This window comes from Budorcas taxicolor, chromosome 21 (assembly GCF_023091745.1).
Source record: "Budorcas taxicolor isolate Tak-1 chromosome 21, Takin1.1, whole genome shotgun sequence".
NCBI lineage: Eukaryota > Metazoa > Chordata > Mammalia > Artiodactyla > Bovidae > Budorcas > Budorcas taxicolor.
This window is the reverse complement of record NC_068930.1, coordinates 48,945,545-48,949,992: the sequence shown is the minus strand read 5'-3', so window position 1 is coordinate 48,949,992 and position 4,448 is coordinate 48,945,545.

Sequence of the window (4,448 nt, the reverse complement as noted above, 5' to 3'; positions counted from 1 at the left end):
TCCTTTCTTCCTTCCCTCTGCAAAATTCCTCTGTGTTACAAATCCATGAACACCAGAGGGCTAAAACTCATGCTGGGACCCAGTCCTGCACTTAACTTGCCTGCTGGTCTCTACTGGGAGTGTGGGTGTGGGAAATCAGATTTGGACAGCTTCCACCACCCTGGAAACATTGCCCGATTGTCCTGCACCACAGATACCTGCAGTGGCTTCTAGAAAAGTGACGGTGGATGTTTGTTCCCACCCAGTGTTATCGCATACAGATAAGACTTCCACACTTTGTGACAGAAAGGGTGCCGCACTCTTGGTGTGTTCATCCCTCAGTTGTGTCCGACCCTTTGTGACCCCATGGACTGTAGCCTTCCAGGCTCCTCTGTCCCTGAAATTTCCCAGGCAAGAATACTGGAGTGGGTTGCCATTTCCTTTTCTAGGAGATCTTCCTGACCCAGGGATCGAACCTGGGTCTCCTGCATTGGCAGGCAGTTTCTTTACCACTAAGCCACTAGGGAAGTCTGTTACTGTACACAGAGGGCAGAAATCCCAAACTGTTCTTTAAACACACACATACATCAAAGCCCACTTTTCCCTAGAGGACTGGCAGCAGGAATACGCAGTTTTGCATCCATGACCTGAGAAATCTCCAGAGCAAAGTAGCCTGTCCTTGATCTGGACTCCTCAGTCACATCCTTGGTTATCTTGTTCCACGTAAAGCTTACAGCACAGCTGCCCTGGTTGAAGCAGGGGCTCTGTCTCTGTCTACCTTTTTCTCTTTGCATCTCTCCCCTCCCAAGCTAGTGGACATTGAGGTACCTCTGTGAAGCTGTGGGGTTTTGTGAAATGCAAATTGAAAACTGCTGATCTATTTTAAAACTCATACTTTATTGAAAAATGAGGCCCAGAAATGTTGTAAACTGCTGATCTAGAATTCAAACTGAGATCTCATTTCAAACCTCTTGCTCTTCCTGTTGCTTTGTGTTGTTTCTCTTCTATCTCTATGAAGCTTTATTTGTCGTAGGTCCCATTCCCTCCGAGCTCAGCCTTAGGTAGTTATATATTGAAAAGCAATCTCATAATATATAATTGGGTGTTTATGGCCAATCATAGCTCAGTAAATTGCTTCTATCAAGGAGTATCTGTCAAAGTCCCAGGAGAAAACAGATGGCACACTCAAATTAGGATAATTCAAGGCGGGTTTAATAAAGGTACTATTTACACAAGTACATGTAGTGTGTAAGGAGAGACCACAAGGGACAGCAGTCCCAAGGGTATTCCCACCCCTACTCCCAGAAGGATGCAGGGAGTGAGCAGATTCTCTAGAGACACATGGAGCGTGCCAGAAGAGGAGCTGTGACCTTTGGTCATGGGACCCAAGCTGCCCAAGGTGACCTTTCAGGCTTGAAGTTGGGTAGTTATAACAGCACCTCCTGGGCCTAAGAGTGAGCTCTTATCTTCCACTTGGAATGAATTGTCAGAGGAGACACAAGTGCTAACGAAGCAAGAGACACTTTTGGAAAGAGGTGCCCAGGCGGAGAATAGTAAGGTAACAGAACGGAGGAGAACTGCTCTGCCACGTGGCTCTAAGTCTCAGGTTTAATGGTAATTTGGTTAGTTTCCAGTTGTCTCTGGCCAATCATTCTGACTCAGAGTCATTCCTGGTGGCACATGGATTGCTCAGCCAAGATGGATTCCAGGAGAAGGATTCTGGGAGGTTGATAGGACATGTGCACTAGAGTCTCCTCCCTTGTTTTGACCTTTCCAGAATTCTTCCAGTTGGTGGTAGCTTGTTAGTTCCACATTCCTTACCAAGATCTCCTGTTGTAAGATAACTCATGTGAGTGTCTGCTTCCTGTGGTGCCTGGCCAGGGCAGGTGGTTTCAGTCAGTGGTTCCCTGAACAGCTTCACTGTCCTCTCTTCCTCTGATCTCTCCCAGGGATCGTCGTTGGTTAAACCCAACTAGAAGTCAAAGGCACTGAACTAGTCTGTAGGGATCAGCCAGCCTATTATAGAGCAGGCCGAAGGTGGGTGTAGAGTGAACCTAGGAGCAGTGGAAAATCTTTTACTACAAGGTGCTGAAATAAAATTCACATTTTATGGCAAGACAAGAAAAATTTTAATTTTTACATTTAAATTTTTAAATAAAATTTTTCTTTGCCTGTTTGGGCTGCTAGCCTCTCCTTCAGTGCATGTTGTATATCTGCTTTAACCAGTTCTCTTTAGGAGATAAAATTCCTGCTTAAAGTCATAGAGGCTCACAGCTCCTTAGGAGATAACCTTCCTTCTTAACCTTGTAAGGGGCCAAGAGCCATGTGTAAATCTGGATTGTGTAAACTGTCAATTGACTATAGCCCTTTGTCTTAAAGACTTATATCACTGTACTTCGACCTCTAAAGAAGGAGCTAGTCCTCGGAACTTTCTGAAAGACTGTTTCCCAGGTTATAATCCTCAGGTTGGCAGCAATACAATTTTCCATTTCTTTCTTATATCTACTATTAATTACTAAATTGTATGTGACCTTTCTTGTTGACATATGTGACAAAGGGCACATACAATTTAGTAAGGGACTCTTGGAGTCGTCTAATGATGATTCACTGTGATGTTGTCATTTATACTCAGATATTTGGTCTTATCCTTGTTTCTAGCACAGAGCTCCTAAAACCCTTGGAATTTCCCGAGTGAAGAAAATGACCAAGGTGTCTTTTGTGATGGAGTGGTGACTTTCAGGCTGCACCTCAGATTGAAGGCAGTAGGCCAAGAGAACCAACCAAATAATAAGAGGATTGGAACTTTCAGTCCCATGCCTCCATTTCCAGGGAGGAGAGGAGAGCTACAGTGGCCAATGATTTAATCAGTCATGCCTGTGTAATGAAGCTTCTGTAAAAACCCAAAAGGATGGGATTTGGAGAGCTTCTACATTGGTGAACCATAATGTTTTCACATGCCAAACTGTGCTGGGCCCCAAGCTCCATGGGGACAGAAGCTCCTTTGTTTAGGACCTCCCCCTATATATTTCTATTATCTGGCTGTTGATTCCAACCCTTTAATATCCTTTGTAATAAACCAGTAATCCAGTGAGTAAACTGGTTTGAGTTCCCCAAGTCACTCTAGAAAATTAATCGCACCCCAGGAGGGAGTCATGGAAACCTCTAATTTCTAGCTGTTGGGTCAGAAGCATCTGGACTTGTGGTTGGCATCTGAAGTAGGGGCAGTCTTGCAGGACGGAGCCCTCAATCCGTGGGATCTGATGATATTTGGTTAGATAGTGTCAGAATTGAGTTTAATTTTAGGACACTCAACTGGTGTCAGAGATTTGCTTAGTGTGGGGAAAAAACCCACCCATCAGAGTTAGTGCTAGAATCTTGCTTATCTAATAATGGGACCCCAGAATATGGAAAAACAAAGGAAAAGCAGTCACTGGAAGGGAGCTTTCCAAGTGCCCTGAACTACACAACCTGAAATGAACCTTACTGTGATATGTGCTCTATATTTCTTTGAAATGATTCAAACACAGGGATTTTTTTTTTTTTTTTTTTTTTGCCACACCCGCAGCTTGCAGGAACTTAGTTCTCTGGCCAGAGATCAAACCCAGGGCCACGGCAATGAAAGCACCAAGTCTTTTTTTTTTTTTTTTTTTTAATTTTAAAATCTTTAATTCTTACATGTGTTCCCAAACATGAACCCCCCTCCCACCTCCCTCCCGAAAGCACCAAGTCTTAACCACTGGACCACCAGGGAATTCCCCACAGGGATTTTAAAAGATTTTTAAATTTTTATTCAACTATGGTTGATTTACAATGTTGTGTTAATTTCTGCTATATAGCAGAGTGACTCATATATATATATGCTGCTGCTGCTGCTGCTAAGTCGCTTCAGTCGTGTCCGACTCTGTGCGACCCCATAGACGGCAGCCCACCAGGCTCCCCCATCCCTGGGATTCTCCAGGCAAGAACACTGGAGTGGGTTGCCATTTCCTTCTCCAATGCGTGAAAGTGAAGTCGCTCAGTCGTGTCTGACTCTTAGCGACCCCATGGACTGCAGCCTACCAGGCTTCTCTGTCCATGGGATTTTCCAGGCAAGAGTACTGGCTTGGGGTGCCATTGCCTTGTCCAATATATATATATATACACACATATTTATATATATATTCTTTTTCATATTATTTTCCTTTATGGTTCATCACAAGACACTGAATATAGTTGCCTGTGCTAGATAGTTCAGTTCAGTTCAGTCGCTCAGTCGTGTCCAGCTCTTTGTGACCCCATGAATCGCAGCACACCAGGCCTCCCTGTCCATCACCAACTCCCGGAGTTCACTCACACTCACGTCCATTGAGTCAATAATGCCATCCAGCCATCTCATCCTCTGTCGACCCCTTCTCCTCCTGCCCCCAATCTCTCCCAGCAACAGAGTCTTTTCCAATGAGTCAACTCTTCACATGAGGTGGCCAAAGTAC